Below are 20,337 nucleotides of genomic sequence, written 5' to 3'. Positions count from 1 at the left end.
TGGCCCTGCCCCCATCTATTCTTTGCCTCCTGAGTCCCAGCTGATCGGAAGTGAATGGAGTGGGGAGGAAATGGAGATCTTACAGTATCATTTCCTTGCCACACCCATCAAGCCACACCCACTAAGCCACAACCACAGAACTGGTAGTAAAAAAATGTGAATCCCACCACTGATTCTAACCACTGTGCCACCACAGCTCTTGTGATATTAGATGGTGACATGGGTGAAAAGACTTGGTCTTGCTCAGACGGAAATGGTTAATCAATGTATCTGGGAAAGGAGAATGAAATAAACTGATTTTCCTAAAGGAATTTCTATGAAGCGGAATGAACTTTCTGCCAGTCAGGCTGCTTTGTACACAGAAAGGGGCATTAAGTGAACTCATTGTACAAATACCCACCCAGAATTTTTCAAAAGGAAGACGGGATTTTTGATGAAGTGAAAAATCAACATTGTTTGATAAGAGACAAAGTATCTGTCATTTCCCCAAAGATAAAATACTGCTGCTGTTTGTTCTTTTCCACAGAAAAGCAGCCTTTTAAGTTGGTATATAACTGATAGATGACCATATATTTTGTTTTAAGAGATCATTATGTTTCAGTGTGATACCCTTATTTGATTACTTCATATATTTTAAACACAATGATTTTTCAGAAGCCCTTCTACATTTTCAAAATCGTGTTTATTCTCCTGAAAGTCTACAGGAATGTTCAAATGTCTTCTTTCTGAAATTAAATTTAGATCTCTTGATCATGGAGAGAAAAGATGTTTTTCTTTCCAGCACATTGATGGTTAATTAATTACATCTTTTTGTGTTTTCAGTTGGTATTCCATTACTTATTTTGTCAAGTCCAAACAAAGGGGAAAAATACTGTATATCCTTGTAAGTGCCCAGTGCTTTTAAAAGTGGAAATGAAAAGACCTGGAATTCTGCTTGCCTTCCCCCACCTCATATCAGCTTGGAACCCATTTGTGTTTGTTATTTAGTTTTCTTATTAGTGTGAGATTGAATTGAACCATTCACTTGTGTTTGAAAAGACCTTCAAAAGCTGACACCTGCTCTGAACTTTGGACTTAGAGGTATTTTTACAGAGCTTAACATCATGATGTGCTCCAGTGGATTATCTGCATCCAACACAGGGTTAGCATCTCTAGCAATGAAGCAGTCTCAGAAGATTTCTAAGGGCTCCATCTGAAACTAGGTTTTTGTGATTTTCCCTTAAGCAGCACAAAACTATAGCTCTGTAAAAAAGAATCTAAAGCCTTTGTGACTCAGTTATGCATGCTGCTTTTCTAAAACAAAGCACATTTGGTGTTGGATGCATTTAGCTTATTAAAAGAAAAGCCTGGGGCAATTAAATAAATAAGTGCCCTAGAATGTGATGCAAATTATGTGGCATCTTCTTTATATTTAGTTTTATGTACTTTCTGTCTTATTCCTGGTAAGATGATTTCTAGGCATTTGAAAGTTTTAATGTCAATATTTTGGGGAAAACCAGGGGTGGGTTCCTGCCACTTCTAACCTCTTCTATAGAAGAGGTTCCACAAATCTACAGTGCCATTTAGAACTGGTTCCAGCTCCCTCCCCCTGCCAGTCTGCACATCATCAAGATGAAGAGCGAGAGGAGGAATTCTGGGAGTTGAAGTCCACAAGTCTTAAAGCTGTCAAGTTTGAACACCCCCGGGTTTTTTTTTCTAAAGGGTTAGGGGTGCAAGAATCTTGTAACGTGACAGCTTTAAGATTTGCGTGCTTCAAATGCCAGAGTTTCTGAGCCAACATTTTGGTTGCTAAGCAAGAGCGTTGTTAAGTGAGTTTCACCACATTCTACAAGTTAGCCACACCCACCCAGTTACATGGCTGGCAAGCCACTCCCACCCGTAGCCCATGGCCAGCAAGCCACTCCCACCCGGTCACATGGCCAGCAAGCCACTCTCACAAAGCGAGCCACACCTACAGAAGAGGTTCTAAAAAATTTTGAAACCCACCACTGGGGAAAACCCTCCTAAAAGACAGTGGCCCAGTTCATACAACTTGCTACAGTAAGCTGGGAGGAGAGTGTAGTGTGAACACCATACCCCAGGAGTGTCAAACTCACATCATCCTGGTGGTGTCACATGACATATCAGGACTTTTCCCCCCTTTGCTAAACCAGGCATGGGTGTGGCCAGCACGTGATTCATCTGGCCCAATAAACTAACCCACCATGAATCGAAATGAGTGATGTATAGTTAAACTGTCCCTGAGTTTGTTTCAGGTTTACCCAGTTCCTTTGGTTAATTTTAACTTGCAAATGATTTAGCAAAAAGTGAAATTTTCCTTCCTGGTTCTGAGCCCTAGTCACCATCCTTATTGCATATCATAATGTCAGAGATGGGTTGCTCCCAGTTTGGCCCAGATCAGGCAAACTGGTAGTGGCGGCGGCAGGAGGCTCCATCCATTCGCCCAGATACTTCTGCACATGCACAGAAGTATCGCACACGAGCGAGGGCACGTGCAAGGATGAATCGGTAGTAAAAAAAAATAGCAACCTACTACTGCATAATGTTCATCCTTACATTCTGTTCAGTGTAGCATGAAGACACTCGGGGTTTTGTATACAGTAATATTTTCCTCTTTTCTCAACACAGGTCTTGCCTCAAAAACATTCTACAATGCTTCAGTGATAATATTGCTAATTATATCTTTTGGCTGCAAGTACTCTGGCTCCCACTGTCTACTTTTGGCCATTGCAGGCATATGAGGGTTGCTGGAATTCATTAAATATTGGGAGTTTGCAGAAGCAAGTCTGGTGTGCTGTGTCTTGACACCTATCTCCAATTGCTTTGAGTTCTGTTTTAAGTGGGCATTTTCTCCACCACACTGATCAGAGGCCACTTCTTTCTATGGCTGTTCTGGCTTGGGCTGCAGAAGAGATTGGATGCCTGGCTTCCCAAAAGTCATCTACACATGTAATGCCTGAAGGGCACTTCACCATTGCTGTTCAGGCATTATTAAGTGGACTTCTTAGAGTACATACTGTATATACTCGAGTATAAGCCTAGTTTTTCAGCCCACTTTTTGGGCTGAAAAAAGCCGCCTCGGCTTATACTCGAGTCAGTGAAAAATTTGCCCGAAATGGACGAGAAAAAGGGGCGGGGCCATGCCGCTGGGTGACACTCGTGAATGGCCCAGTGCCCCTGTGAGTTTCCCCTCCCTCTGTGTCAGTTTGCCGCGCAGCGCGCACCGCACCATCCCCCCTCCTCACGTTCTAATGTAATGCAGGGCTGTCTTACGATTCCCCTTCCTCCCCCTCCTGCCGCTCTGCAACGATGTCCCACCTCCTCCTTGTTATGGCAAGCAGCCACATAGCGATGTCCCACCTCCTCTGGTACAGTGATCCAATGATAGGAATCACTGTGCCGTGTGTCATAGGAGGCGGGACATCGCTCCCGCAGCTGCACGGGACATCATCATCACAGCGGGACATCAGCATCATGAGGTGAGTGAAGTATTTCATTGAATACACCGCTAGTTTACTGTTTTTCTTTGAAATAAATATTCAAAAACATTATTGGTATCTATTTTTATTTTTGAAATTTACCGGTAGCTGCTGCATTTCCCACCCTAGGCTTATACTCGAGTCAATAACTTTTCCAGTTTTTTGTGGTAAAATTAGGTGCCTCGGCTTATATTCGGGTCGGCCTATACTCGAGTATATACGGTACATGGATCTAAGATCTAGAGGCTTTCTAGAAACACATTTCTAACATGTTTGTTAGTCTTTTAAAAGACTTTTAAAACATCTTTTAAAAACAGAATTTGCACCCTCTGTCTGGAAGGTCAATTTAAATTGGACACTGCTGTATGTGCACAGCTATGTTGTCCCAAACAACAAGGGGGGGTTTCACAGTGTCACCTCTTAACTTTTTTCATGGGAGATGGGAGCCCATTGTACTTAATCTATGGGAACCTTCTAATACTATGGTCCGTAGCTATTCCTGCCTTCACTGACATTCCCTTGCAACATTTATCAATTTGGAATTTTTGAGAGTTGTGCTATTTGACGAGAGTTTTTCCCCGTTTCTCCTTTTAACTTGAAGAACAAATCACAAGTGCAACCAAGAGATGTAAGGTGGAAGAAAGTGTCCTCAGTACCCCTCGCAACCTCTTATCTGCCTGTGACCTGTCATTTGGGCCATTTCTGATCATGGATGCCTCAGTCTTCTGGGTCAATTGAAAAGCTGCATCCAAAAATAGGCTAATAAATTGATGGGGGCAGAGGAAGGCTACCAGGTGAAGCACAAGGGACTTAGATGATGCATCAAGGAAGAAGCTTATTTGTTGTGCCTTGTAAGTTCCCTCCCATTTTATCTCCCACCCTTCCTCTGCATCACTTACCTGTCAGCTAGACTAGTTTCCCAATCTTCAAGAAAACTGGTGGACCCATGTTCAGCAACAGCTTGGGTGGCAAGTTGTGTGGCAACTACCCACACATGCAACTGGTTAGTCAGGCAAATTGAAAGATAGCTAAAATTCTCTCTCAGGCTCAAGCTCTCCCGCCAAGTGTAAAGAAGTTGGGTTAGTGATGGTTTTTTTTGGCTGGTTGGTGAAACTAGATGGAAAGAGAAATAATGTCAGAGGAATCCACTGATCACTGCCTTTCAATTGTTCCACAGAAATGCTGGGAAGACAGGATCAATCATAAGCCTTGTCACTGAGGCAGATCAGAGTTTAGCTGTTAGGACATTGCTAATTATGGTAGATTACATTTCCGCCAGTTTGAGAATAGATGAAATGCATGCTAATTTTGCCCATAAATTAGCATACATACAGCTTGTACTAGGGGATGATTATTACTACTTTTTTCTTCAAATATGATACAATCTGTGCTATTTTCTTGAGAGTAGTAGCAAATTATGAGTTTTCTGTCTCTTTACTAAGCAGCTTGTGGTTTTCTGAATATTTACAGCCCAAATCTGTTAGCTCTTACGATACAATATGTTTCTGGCAATGATTTTACCCTATTAACAGTTTTTCTTTTTCCAAAATTCTCCAGTAAAATGTACTGCTTTGATACGACAGCCAGCAGTTTGTCTGCACTACTCAACGCTTCCTCACTGTTTTGTCAAAGAACCCCCTATCCCTTTCTCCCAGACTTAAGAAAAAATAGATCAAGAACGATGGTTTTTTTCCCCATCCAAAACAAAAAATTCAAAATTTGCCAGTTTTATGAAAATAATTAAAATTTAACATGTGAAGTACCACATGTGAGGCTACCATATTCTAAATCTGGATATATAAATAAAAAAGTAGCTTATTTGAGAAAAGAAGGAAAACGAGAGGAAAGACAATTGTCACACCTAGATAATATCGAGAAAAACTAATTTCAGTCTATGCTAGCTACTCATTACCTGTTTGAGTAGGATCCTTAGAACAAAGGGATATTTCAATACACAGAGAATGGTCTGAGAATGTATTTTAGCATCCTGCCTAGGTGTTAAATAGATCTTTTCTTCTGATTCTTATAGTTCCATAGAAAGTGGAAATAAGTAAATGTTAGAAAGTTAGAATGTTAGTACTTTCTTGTGCCAGTCAAGCAAAACAGTCTAAGCATGATATCAGATGTTTTGCCAGCAAATTGGGAAACTTCCTGGTGGCAAAGCTCTTTTTTTTCAATCATCCTTCAGCTGAATGGTAAAGGTGCTGACCAGTTTTCACAGATAAAATATATGAATAGAGATTTTTGTCTGAGATATATGCTGGAAAAGAAAATGTGATTTATTCAAGCTTAGAGCTATAAAATTAAGTAGAGATTTGTTATAGGTAACAAAATATCTTGGGTTGCCTTACCCGAATTTTTACATTACCAAATATTGCACACAAATCTAAATCTAATTTGTCCCTGTGTGGGCAAAGTCTTGTGTAATTATTCTCTCTATAGATATGCAGTACCACAGTGAACAATCACTATCAGGAAAAAAAACCCCAGAATTATATTCTGATTATCAAAGTTCATGTCATCCTGTATTTGTCTATTCCTAAGATGCCGCAGGTCTCTCTGAAGTAAGAATAGAAAAACCATGTGAATTGCAAAAAAACTCACAAATTAATGGAAGTCCTCAGTGGTCCTGAAATCCATGTAGCAAAATAGCCTAAGGAATCTCAGGGAGACTGGAATGTCAAGCTGGGTACAAAAGCATATATTTTTTTCTGCCCTAAAATTTAAAAAAATGTAATAACATTCAGGGGATTAGCAACCCATCATCTATAGAAGTTCTGTTTTGCATGTATAAATTTACACTGTATTACACACAGAATTATATGGAATATTACTCCATCTATACCTTCAGAACATGCCAAATGCTAGTTTTGTATTAGTAGGAATTGGAAGTTTTTTGTTTTTTTTTAAAGATTATGTTACAATTTCAGGAGGATAATATGAATTGTATCCTTGAAACATCCTTGATTTCTGAGATATTATATTTACCTGAAAATAAAAGTAGCTTGTCTTTTAATAGTTTACCTTTAAAATGGGAGGGTAATTTTAAATTCATGGAAGGTTTGGAAGATTCCCCCTCAATTTGTGTTGGGAAAGACCACCTTAAATTCTTCCTTTTGTCTAAATTTAGTATTCCCCATATTGTTTTTAATAAAGTTTTCAGGTTAAACAGGAATGACTCTAAATTCAAGGCACAGGATTTTGGGGTGGCTCATTTTACAACTTGCTATCTAACCTGCACATCAGACTCAATTATTTTAGCCATCCATTTTCAAAAAAGCTTTCAATCAAAGAGTTTCCAGCAAGGAGAAAAATATAAACAGATGACAGAAGTTTGTGCTTCCCTGAACACGTCTGACTTGAAATTTAGGAGACTTCCTAGATTCGTAGCTCCTTCTTGAGCAGCAGGTGGGGGCTGTAGGCAGGAGGGCTTTATCCAGTTGGATCTTGTATGACAATTGTTGTGGACTTTTGTGGAAGAGAAAGCTTTCTGCACAGCCATGCATGCCATTGTCACTTTGCATCTGAATTATTGCAATTCGTTCCCGAGGACCTCTTGCATTGCATAGCTGGCTCAGGTTCAGTATGCAGTGGCCTGAGTAATTATTGATGCCCCAGTTTTCCCTCAAGTGACACTATTGCTATGGGAGCTGCACTGGCTGACAATTAATTTCTGGTTACAATGCAAGATGCTGGTTGTCACCTTTAAAAGGTTCAAGACCCAGATATCTTAAAGACTTTGGTGGGATTCAATTATTTTTACTACTGGTTCTGTGAGTGTGGCTTGGTGTGTGTGTGTGGGGTGTCATGTGACTGAGTGGGCATGGACAACTTGATATCACTCATAGCCACAACCAATCAGTCACATGACCACACACCCCCTGCATAGAACCCAGTAGGAATTGTTTTTTAATTTCTACCTATCTATTTTATGCCCAGGCCTGGCCTAATCTGTCAAAGGCCACCTCCTGCATGCCGCCTGCTCTCCCATCACCAGTCCCATTTCTGCTCCTTCAAAGGCCCTGGCCCTAGCCCGCTTCCTCCCCCATGACCGCCTCTTTTTGGGGCTCACCTTCCTCCCACGGCAGCTGGTCCAGACTCCGGAAGGCAAGCTCTGTTTTTCGGTGTGACTGTGAGAAACCTCCCAGCCTCCACCTCTTTGTCAGCTACTTCCCAGCAGCGGCAGCTGGCTGGAGGCCGCCAAAAACTACCAGAGGTCTCAAACGCACCAAAAATGCCACTGCCATCGCCGGCCTGTTCTTCACGCCGGCTGCACACGCGCATCCCATTACCTGCTGTGCCGGAGAGACTTCCTCTACTTAGCTTGCTTTTAAATAGTTATAAAAACATACTGTTTAATAAAGCATATGAGGACAAGTAACTATTGTTCAAATCAAGATGGTGTCTCTGGTTGTGGCTGTCAATGTTATATGGTTTCGTTTTATTTTTAATCTGAAAGCCGCTTAGTGCTCGTTGGAATCAAACAGCATAAACCCTCAAAGCAATTAAATAAATAAATTATAGTACAAATGCTTCTTGGGATTCTGTTTTTAAAACAGATTTAAATATTTGTTAAATATACCTCTAATCATATAGTATTACTTCTAAAAACAAAGATCACTTAATGTGTTTAAGTATAGTATACTTTAAAAGTTTGATTTATAAATTAAAGCATATTTCTATAATTTGCACTAATGTGTGCTTAGAATTAATCTGAGAAGCTCATTACCTGGATTTCAGCTTTTTCAAGAAAGCTGGAATATACAGTTTTACTGGGGGCTGGGGAAAAAAAGGAAAACTTCCTTTTCATTTTTGGGATAAAATATGAGACTGGGTTTCACTTTTAACCATTTGGTCATGCTGCTATTCTGGCAAGTAATGTAAAAAAGACCATCTGTTGAAAGGAAACATGGAACATTCTAACTGCTGAATTGCTTTAAAAGACTGTTCAGCAGTGTTAAATTAACAACTGCTAAAAAGCGGCCTTCTCTTCTTCGGACACACTCAGAATCTTATGATGAGTTGGAAACATAACTTGGTGGGAAACATTGAAGTCCAATCTAGAAACAAGATAAATAAACCACTTTAAATTCCAATCCAGAAATAAAATGAATAAGGATCTTAATTGTACCCTAAGCCAGTATTAGATGCCCTCAAGTCACCTTTTGTGTTCCCTACTTCAGAATGTCCTCTGCTTGCTGAAAACCAAAGGCATAATTTTCTAATATTTGGAGACAGGGAATAGATACATACAGATGGAAACCTTGGACACCACAAAATATTGAATATCCATCCCATAGTGAGAATCTCCATGTGATCTCCAGATCTTGAATGCTTCATCCTATAAATGAGCAACTCTCTTTCTTGCTTACTAGTGCTGAAGGAATCTGTTGGGCGTCTGCTCTTCATCTAATTAGTGTTACAGCTGAAACGTTAGTGAATCATTGTATAATTTTCACCTGTCACAAGAAAGACTTGGGTTTTATTTGGGGCCAGTACAAATCAAAACTTAAAGTCAATGTGGTATGCCTAAGTTATTGAACAGGTTTAGGGTTATAACAGAATCAGGTTTTTGCTTGATCACTGTTTTGATCTCAAGGCTGGATGAAAAAGGAAGGGGAGGAGAGGGGAGGGAGGGAGGGAGAGAAGAAGGAAGGAAGGAAGGAAGGAAGGAAGGAAGGAAGGAAGGAAGGAAGGAAGGAAGGAAGGAAGGAAGGAGATTATCATCATCTAAAGGAATGATGGCTCACTGCTTCTTGAGCAAAATTATTTTTGATTATTCTTCTGAACACAACTGTTGAAATATAATGCCTTTTTTTAGCTTCAGGAAAACTGCTATTTGATGCTTGCAGTTGCACAGTTTCAATGGAAGTTCTGTGTTTCCCTATAAAAATAAACATGTCCATGTAAAGAAATCATTACACTGGCCCTGAAACATATGTCTTTGAGAGGAGACAGGAGTCTGTATATCTCTGATGTGTCATATCTGGAAGAAGCAGACTCTCTTAAGCAACAAATTATGACAAGGTGGGAAGCAGCTAAGCACTCTCAAAACCAGCCATTTTATGCTCAGAACATGAGCGAAATTATGTATCTACCCATGGCCCTAAAGTGTCACTTCACCTGGCACCTAAATACTGAGATTGCCCAAGATACCAATTTATAACATCAGTCAACCATAGATATGCTGTTAAAACATTTCATTCATAACCATAATGGCAGGTTGCTAACCTTGACATAACCCTAGAAGATCTCTTAAGTAAGGCACACACTAAAGAGGGCAGAGTGAACCCATTTGTTTTGAAGGAGCTCTCTCACCAGCTTGCTGCCATTTGTTCTGAATATTAAAGTTTTCCATTAATCCCTCCCATGGGCTTTTCTGTAAACGAAGGAAAAACAATATACCGACCTTCAAATTTATGCCATCCAAAAGCTAGATTCATTTGAGCCTAAATCCTCCCAGGTTTTTTTATTGTTCTCAGTGAAAAACCTCCAGTGGCATTCTTCATAAAGATCAGAATAATAGGATTAGAGGTATGATCAGACTCCTGGGTGGAGGTAATATGTGGTGATTTCAGAAGTCTAACAAGAAGGATAATTACATTTATATGGATTAGTACAGTCCATGAACCTGTGCCCACCCCACTCCCAAACCAGATGTAACAAAGTTCCCTTTCCCTTCCTTTTCTCCCTTTCTACTTTTTCTGAAAATTGTAATAATTGTGCAGGCTTTTCCTGAATAATTCTTTTATTTCTCTCCAGTACATCAATTAATTTCTTCCATTTCTATGGTTAACACTATCAGTTCTAGCAACCAACCATTTCCTGTTTGCTTATCACTTAGATCCTTATCAGTGAGAAAACTGGCCATTAAATGTGATGGAGAACCTTTTCCCCAAACCTTGGACCATCTATGATTATCCTTCAGAGCTTAGAGCCAGCTCCTTGGCACCTTCAGTTTTGATTCACACACTGTACTAAATTATGCTTGAATGTGCTTTTCTAGTTGGGGGCTTCATAATGTGTGAATTATTGTCTTTTTATATACTTTTATACACTTAACAAATCATGTTTTGTTCAACCATGTTTAAATCAAGGCCAGTGGTGCAATTCAGCCGGTTCTATTTGGTTCGGGCGAACCAGTAGTGATGGTGGCACGAGGCTCCGCCCACCTGCCCAGACATCATCATGTCCCGTTTTTAAAGCTCTGGGTAAGCACAGAATGTCCTGCATATGCACTGAGGTGGTACGTACGAGCGAAGGGAGTATGTGTGCCTGCACGCTCACATTTGCAAACCGATAGTGAGGGTAAGTTGATTTCACCCCTGATTAAGGCTTAATGTGAATCCATGATAAATGTAAACTAGTTCTGGGTTTATAGATTTTTTTTAATGTGCTCATTTTAGGAAAAGCCTAAAAGAAGGGGAAACAAGTTAAATAATGTCTGTGGCAAGTTGAGGCAATGACTTTCAGCATTTCCCCTGCTGGGATTCCTGTTAGGAGCTGACCTGCCTTGACTCTGCTGTATGCAATGGAAGAAAAATCCCCATTCCCTTCCGTTATACTGTCTAACTCAACTCTCAGCTGTACTACTTCTTTGCTTAAATGACAGTCATGCAAGACCAAATCATCAAATCTTCTTTGCTTGCAATGATATCGTATTTTTAAAAAATGCCATGTTTGTGGAATGCTTGCCGAAAGCAGAGCTCCCTTTGTTTCATGAACAATGGTGTTTGCTTATCCCATGTTGTCAATATTGATATAGTTACCGTGAAGTCTAAAAGCTAACCCTAAAGAGAGGATCTTCAAATGCACTGAGGTTTTTTTTAATCTTGAGGATGTTCATTGGAGCCTTGCTGTGACTCTCACTCCTGCTGTGCAAATCTCTTTGCCTATTTGAGTTCTCGCAAGCAGTGCTTCTGACTGTTATGATGAGAAAGACCCCAAGCTATTCATCTCCTCTTAGCTTGGAACTAATGTTGCTAAAGGGAAACTAAATTGCATTTTTCCACTACTCCCTCATTTAAAGCTCCATGAGCCTTCCTTTAGCTCCATATTCTGATCTTGAGCTTAAAAGCTGCCAAAAAGCAAAACAAAACAAAAATCAACCTGGAGATGTCCCTGAATGCTGGACTGAAAGAAAGAGAAAACCCATGTTTGAAATGGCACAAAACTTGATTAAAAAAACAGAAACAAAGGCCAATGCAAAAAATGTTGGAACTGGAAAAGATGCTGAAAAAGTATTAATTGCACTGGACTAATACAAGATATGATCGAGGGGATCCTCCAAGAAGATAAGTAAGACAAAGGCATGATGAAATGGGCCACACCAATAAAAGGTTTGCTCATCACTCAGAACAATGAAACACAGAGATACGTATTTGTAGTGCTTGGGCAGTTAAATTATTTTGCACTGTGTTGGTCTTATGAAAGAGAGTTTGCTTTAGAAATCCTTTCAAAAGAGAAGAGATTGTGTGTGTGAGAGAGAGAGAGTGAGAGAAGGAGAGAGTGAGAGTGAGTGAGAGTGAGTGAGTGAGAGAGACAGAGACAGAGAGACAGAGAGATCTTGGACATCTGGTGATGTGGTAAGCAAGAGAAGTGTGCGAATGTTCTGATATTTATGATATAATTGGTGTAGCTCTCCAGTGATCGGACGCCTCTCTGATTTTCTTGCTTTAATCCAGTCCTGAGAAAATACATTATGATGAAACAACTTCATGGTACCTTTTCAGGAGTGATGTTTTCTCACCACTAAACAGAAGTCCTCTTTTGAGAAAGAGTTGTAGACTGTTCTCCTGGAGAAAAATCCCTCAATTGTTCTGCCCATGAATTTGGTAGAGTTTAAAGGCCATCTCTATCAGCTCAAGTTATTTGATCATTAATCAATTGGCTGATGTGACACAATTCAATCTTACTGTTGCATTTGTGGTTACATGTTTCCAAAAACTAATTGCAGAGGAACCACAATAGAAGAAAACTCAGCCTCATCCTGAGCACCCCAAAGGCATTTGTAAGGTTGGACTGGATGTTGGATGGCCTTACCCAACAGGACTTTCCAGCAGAATCATGGTTACTGCAAAGTCTGTTTGGCATTCAAATCATAAGGATAGGATAGGATAGGATAGGATAGGATTGGATTGGATTGGATAGGATAGGATAGGATAGGATAATTATACACACACACAAACATACACGCACATATACACACAGTGTGTGTGTATGTATGCATGCATGTATGTATGTATGTATATGTACAGTATGTATGTATGTAAATGTTAAAATTAACACAAACTAGTATAGAATAATTAAAACAAAGGAAGAAAAAAGTGCAAAAAGATAAGATTAAAAAATAGCTTCCAATTTTCTTTACAGCAAATATAATTGCAAACTTATCTCTTACTCTGTGCTTACAAAGGAACTTTTCTTCTATTATTCTTTTTTTTCTAATCATCAAAACCACAAGTCATTAGTGTAGGTTTTTTCTGCTTCATGGAAAACATCTATAAGGGGTTCCCAATCAGCCATAAATGTAGGTGTTGTCTTTTCTCTAATCAAAGATGTCAATTTAGCCATCTCTGCAAGTTCCGTCATCTTCACCAACCATCCTTCTATTGTGGATAGTGTTGGACCTTTCCACTTCTGAGCATATAATAATCTCACTGCAATTGTCATATATAAAAACTAAGTTCCATGGCTCTTTTCTAACAATCTATCCATTAAACTGGTTCCTTGTTTCTTTTTTCTTTTTTCATCTGTCCAAATTCCTCTGCTTCAATTCTTGTTAATGGGGCAATCACATTAGTTGCATGAGGTTGACCAGGAAAGATATTGTTAGGGATATTGAAAAGTTTTACCTCCCTCTTTTGGGGGAATGAATGGGGATACAGTGACAGAAGAGAAAAAGAGTTAATTTTCATTTTTTGTACAGTGTGTTAGTGGCTGCAATTTTAATTTTTTAAATCGTTTTTTTATTTTTATATTTTTATTACTGTTAGTAGCATTATTTTGTTGTTTATCTGTCTTAAGTAGTCTAGTGAAGAGGTAGTGTGTTGACATTTTAACTAAATAAAGATGGTCCACATATTTCTTAGAGATGAAAAACAATCTGCAAAAATTCTGGAAACTAGGCAACAGTGATTATAAATCTTGCGCTGTTAAAATTCTACTTCACTGTACATTTCTCATGGTCTTATTCATGTGATCTAAAATCTGTAATTTAGTATATTTCTCCAGTGTTTTTACAAAAGGAACATAGCTGTTTTTAAATGAATAGCATTAATCACAAACATTTTGGAGTTCAAAAGTGATTATCAGCTTTTTAATAACCTGAGAATTATCTAAAGCTCATGATTTCGTACTCCTCTAAATATGTAAACATTTTGCTTCTATATCAACACTGTGTCCTATTACATTTTGCAATGCAGCAAATATTGCACATGAAAATATGATTGCAACTTGGAAGACACTCTGACTGCAGACTCCCTGCAGGAGCTAGTCAGTTACAACTAAATGACCTGAGGGGTGCTCTGTTCTTCCATGCGAAGCAATAGACTAGTAACCAAAAATGAAGATAGAAAGTAGTTGGCAGATGGAAAATACAGCAGGAAGTCAACTGCTGGCAGTCAGCAAGTAGGGAACACAATGGGAGGGATAGCCACCTGCCAAACTAATTGATGCAAGTGACACTTGCTAGTGAGTTGCACAATTATTTACACTTGGTCTGGGATCTACATCAAAGAAGGTTGTGCCTTTGTAGCCATCAAAAGTGATGATATAATACACACAAGAGACTAAATCTGTTCCTCCTGTAATTCACTTTGCCACGATCTTATTTAGCAACAGCACAAAGTCTCATTAGAAACTGTTGCTTTCTTGTGGATGAGGATTTCAAGTCATTTCTGTATGCTGAGGAGCTGGAAGAGGACCGAGGTCCTGTGGTAAAAAAAGAAGAAGAAGAAGGAGAACAAAGAAAAATAAATATTTCCGGAATATTGAGAATTATCGGTTGTAGCTCACATTGTATGTGTCCAGGGCTTCAAAGCAGGATCTTCTCTAGCGGTTCCAGGAGATGTCAAAACTGTCTGAATTTGATGCTCTCTGAAGTTTTATTCATCCCTTTTTTGTGTGGCTTCCAGTCTGTGCTCTCTGGTGTTCATCCTTTTCACACATTTCATGCTCTGTAAATCTTTTATGATGTAAAGGAATATGGTTTAGCTTCCCAGCACACAAATTCAGGTTGTTTTGAAGTTTTATGTAATGGCTTTGGATTTATTTTTTTTAATAAGATGGGATGGATGTCTTTCAAACAAATTATGTGTAAAGCAGGATATAATAGATGATGAATAAAACCAGGAATACATAATGTCCCATCCCCCTGCAGAGGTTAGTAACTTTATAAAAATATATTTTTTTAAGATCTTCCATCTAACCCTACCTTGTTTATTCAGGAGCTGGTTCAATAAATTCAGGACAACATGCTGTGAGTCGTTCAGAAAGACAGTATTGGGGTCCTGTCAGATTGCTGGGACTTCCTGTTTATTCCTTTCTCCCTGAATTTTATATTTGCTGAGGTGTCTTTAGGGAAGCCATAAATTTAAGGCATTTGAAGTTCTATGGCTACTTCCCAAACAGAGTCACCTACTGTGAGTAAATAATGACCAATGGAAGAAAGAAGAATAACATATGGCCAGACTATTGTGCCAGTGGATGAGAATTCTGTGCAGGCTGCCCCAAAGCTATAAAACGTGGTGTGATTGGCTGACCAGCTGTTGGATTTATGGCCAAAGGAAACTGGCTTGCTATTATTTTTAGCATGACAGTGTCTTAGGTGAATTAAAATATAAGCCAACACATATTGATTTTGTCCAAACAATACAGCTTTGAAGAATGAGAAATTATTGCTTCCTACCCCCAGGGTTCTTCACAAATTACTTCATTTAGTCCGCCCAATTGTCTATCTGATACTCCAGGATATGTACATTTTGGCTGGCTGTAGATGACAGTTTTAACCAATTAAATCTTGACCCGTCAGTTCAGACTTAGCAAACTGATGCTCAGAGTGTCTCAGAGTATAAACCCTTGAAACAACTATGAATTCAAGTGAATCTCTGATAGGGAATCAAGTTCTTTTCTTGATATTTATGCATTATTTACATTTATCTGTATTACTTATGGGGAGCCCTGTGTTAAGTATTTTTGTGACATAAACTAATCGTGCATCTATGCAGGAGAAAAGGGGGTGTTGGTGTTGGTTCTATGGTTGGAATTTTCCTTTACTGGGAAATTTAGCAAAGATCCTTTTACAGTGTATATGTCATATGGTACTATCCCTCAATTTATTTATCAATAGAAGTCACATTTAGTCAGGCGGTATCTTGATTCTTTCTGAATAGCCCCTTCCTGGTGAAATTGTCCTTAATGGATATTTTATTTTTATCTTAATTAAGAGGCCATCTCACTTTTTTTCTATTTCAGTTGTAGAAAAGATAGGGAAAAATGAACCTTTGATTTGGGGCTTTAACTATTAGATAATATGGTTTTATGGAAAATGGCTAGTTTAAATACAGTGTAAAATTAAAAAGCAGTGGTTTTATGTTATTACTCTATTCCTTTTTTCCCTTTCTTTTCCACACTTTCCCCTTCCCCTTTCCCATTTCTCCTTTTTCCTTTTTTTTTGTATGTTATATCATAAATTAATAAAATTGTTATAAACAAAAAAATATTAAGAGGCCATCTCACCAGAGGGATGCAGTTCAGAATAAGTAACCATTAATCATTGAGTAACAGAACCTGAACTCAACTTGCCTTTTGCCAGTATACCCAGGTGTCTTCTTTCACAGAAATAACTATGTTCTTCTTTGATCAGGATTTCCAGCTATTCACATTCCTACATCCACATGAAGGATGTATTACATAATGCACCTGGGAAGAATATTTAGCATTTTTGCACCAAAACTGTTTCTCTAGTCATGGTACAAATAACAATAATAAAAAAGCAGTGAGCCTTTTCTTCCCTGTCAAATATGATCAGCTATAAAAGGCAGAGATTGAGCATATAACTATGAAGCCGAATATTTCCAACAACTCTTTCAATATGCTCAAATGCCACAACCGGAATTTCTCCCAATAATATAAGGATGAGAAGGAAAGAGCACGAAACAAACTCCTTGTCCCGGCAAAAAACCCTTTTATTAATTTACAATGAATTCTGTTCATTCACAACTGGCAAAGTCTTTCAAGGGAGGATTTATGGTCACACACCTTATCTGGCTTGGAGAGCTGATAGGCCGATATGTGCAGAACTTGGCATGGAGTCTTGGAGAATCACTAACCAATTAGCGAACTAATTGTCTCCTGCAAACTCCACTCCCCTTTCGCTCCTCTTTTATTTCCTTTGGGAGGGGCTATTCATTGGCTGACCTTACTCCTAAGTTGATCCCTGTTCTTTAGTTGTTCCCTTCATCTGGCAACTCTGCATGTGGGAACAGGCTCCAGCTGTTCATCTGCCTCACTGCTGTCTGACTCTGACAATAGCCAATAACTGGCATATGGCTCTGGCCCCTTCTCTGCCTCCAACACAGAGCCCTCATCAGAGCCTTCCCCAGACTCCAGGACTGGCCCATGTTCCTCCCTAACCTCCTCACTGTCCGAATCTGCTACCAGCTTCCCTGGCCACTGGTGGGCCACAACAGAGGGAGGAAGGGAAATGCTTTTTTTCAATCATACTCCTCCTCCCAAGGCCTGCGTAGTATTCAATTTACTCACAGTTTTCTTCAATTCCTGGTTACTCTCTAAAAAAATATGAACAGGCTTCAAAGCAGTATTTAGGAGCTATCACATGAAGTCCATCACCTCCCAGAATACAATATCTTGACTTCTGCCCCATCATCAGTCTAAATCAAAACAGGAAGCAATCTGGGTAGGACTAAAGAAAGATTACGAAATCCCTCTTGTCCTTTTAGCTCGCCATTCTCCTGAACTTTTGTACTATTTTCTGAGAGCCCCTGAGACCCATTATGATGATAAAGAGAGTCTGTAAACAAACCATATGGAACCTTATGGAGAAGGAATTAGGTTTTTTTTAAGAACTGAGATTTATAGAACCAGCCACCAATACTGTTTTTGTTTCATATTCTAGACTGCTTGTTCCCCATGTCCTACATGGCCCCTCAAAAAAGAAAAAAGAAAAACAGACTGTGGCCAATGTTGTTTTTTCATGCTGAATAAAGTGAAAGGATTTCCACTTTAAAATGGAATTTCTATTAGATAAATAGAAAATGTTCTATTATCCTAATTATAATTTACTAGCTAAATGGAAAAGAAGATGGTTTTTGTCTGTTACAAGAAAATGTCTATTAATTCCATAAATATCCTGCCAAGAACACCTGTGCAAAAAAATAATTAATGTCCCTGCTGAATATTAGCAACTCACCTCAATAGATCTTCTATAGACAGATCACCCCTGGTTGCCTTGTGTATTAAAACTTCATAGAAGCAAAGACTAATTTAAAATTGTGATTAATCCATCACCCAGAGGCAATATCAGTCTTTCATTTCTTTCACTACATAAATTCAATGTTATATTTAATTGGGTTATTAAACACTGACATAATAGCGGTACTGATCAATACTGGGCTTCCAGCTAGGTGCTACTGAAAAGTTTGCATGAATGAACTCCAAGAGGATGCAGCTTAGCAATGCCATACTACTTCTTACTTGCATGTTGTAAGACAAGGTCTTATTTTCTTTTGATCCCCGAAATAAGCACTTAGCCTTATTTTTGGGAAGGTCTTATTATTTTTGAATAATAAGGAGGCGGCAAACGTGGTCACCTCATGGCTGCTGCTGTGTTACAATATTTTGAGGGAGGCTTATTTTAGCGCATGCGGTCAAAAGCCCAATTATGCTTATTATATGGGGGGGTCTGATTTTCAGGAAAAGAGGATAGAGATAGATAGATAGATAGATAGATAGATAGATAGATAGATAGATAGATAGATAGATAGATAGATAGATAGATAGATGAGAGAGAGAATGAGAGAGAGAGAGAGAGCTAATGGAAGGAAGTGAGGAAGAGAGAGAGATGAGAAGAGAAGAGGTGAATAAAATAGGGGCTCCGTTCCTAAAGAGAGATTGGATCTTCATGTTAACAGGATTAATGTTGCATGACCACTTAGAATTGAAATAGTTCAGTGGGAAATGAGATATGACATGTCATGTACAATGAAGATCTGATACTCTGGTGACCTCGGAGCCTGAGGGCCAGGACAGCACTCAATTAAATTGGCTTGAAAGGATGGGCCACACTGTGAGGCAGTTAACCAGTTTTCCAAAGACTGAAACTGTTTAGGACAAGAGTTTGTTAAGGAAGACCAAACAATAGCCCAGCAGTACATATCCTGGTAGCACAGGTAAGGAGGAGGCCTCTAATTCGATTAAGGCAAATGTGGGCATTCTCAGGTTTTGCTTTGCTTTGCTTTGCTTTGCTTTGCTTTGCTTTGCTTTGCTTTGCTTTGCTTTGCTTTGCTTTGCTTTGCTTTGCTTTGCTTTGCTTTGCTTTGCTTTGCTTTGCTTCGCTTTGCTTTGCTTCGCTCTGCTCTGCTCTTTTTTGAGAATATATGTGCCATTGGTCTAATGGTTAGATGCTTGACTAGGAACAATCATATCTACTTCAACCAATATTGTGTCGATGTTGTGGTCAGATGACTGCAAAGGGGTGATGAGAGTATGATCAACTTCATTTTTGTTGTTTGGTCCAACACTCCTTTTCAGTTGTGCACACGGCCTTCCAGGCACAATTAGGAAATAGGAGACTCCAGGTCTTTTGTATTGGGCTCTTCCCTGTACCTCCAGGGCTGAGAGACCTGGGTCAGTCAGAAGATTGAGTTCCACTTCTGCCTTTGGTCTGAAAAACCAGCTTTGTGTCAGTCACTCTGTCTCAGCCTAATCCACCTCGCAGAGTAATTATTGTAGAGAAAATAAGAATAGGATATTGAGTTATTTGTAAACAATAATAAAGGCAGGATAAAATAAATAACATATATAATAATAGAGATTCATTCCTCAACAGTCAGGAAAAAAGGTCACAACTTGTGTGGACAAGAGAGATTTTAACATTCCCCCGGCCCCTCATTTCAACAATCCTGATCAAGGAAGCAATTTCCACAAAGGAAGTTAAAATCTTCTCCTCCAGCAATATCAATAAAAGTCTTTTTTTTTGTACTGCCAATAGTGAGGAATAGTTATCTGTTGGATCCCTGAAAGGCATCTGATGGCTGATATTTTTTTTAAGGGGGCGGGGAAGATAATAGGCAAAAGTGGCTTTTGGTCTTCTATATGTATTATGTACCACTGGCTATTTTCAAATAGTGTTGAAATTACTACACTGCATGGTGTCATCATGTAATGTAATTTACATACATGTTCCTTTGGCATTACGTTTGATGGGCTTCTCAATTAACACTCTGATTTTGTTCCCACCATGGGGCAGCTGGACTCTCCATGCAGAGAAAGGAACAAGGGACAGTCCTTGTCTGATCATCAGAATCACTGGATGTTCTTTGGAGATTTAATTCAGAAAGGGGACTTTAGAAAGGGGAAAATCACTTTCTTAACCATGGAAAATTAGACAGCTGTTAATTGAAAGTTGCTTCTTCTCCTAAATGGAATAAATGAGCATGTCTAAGATCGTATCCTCAAAGGGGAAATGCAATGGCATTAACTTTTCTATTTTCCTTTAAAACTAAATAACATGCATGCTTGCCTTTCCTCCCATTTCTTAATAAATAGATTGTATTTGTGGACAGTCAGTCATTCTTACTGTTCAAGTTGTTTATTTATTTATTTTATTTATTTATAT

The sequence above is a fragment of the Thamnophis elegans genome, chromosome 4 (genome assembly GCF_009769535.1).
Source record: "Thamnophis elegans isolate rThaEle1 chromosome 4, rThaEle1.pri, whole genome shotgun sequence".
Classification (NCBI taxonomy): Eukaryota; Metazoa; Chordata; class Lepidosauria; order Squamata; family Colubridae; genus Thamnophis; species Thamnophis elegans.
Note: the sequence above shows the minus strand (reverse complement) of the source record.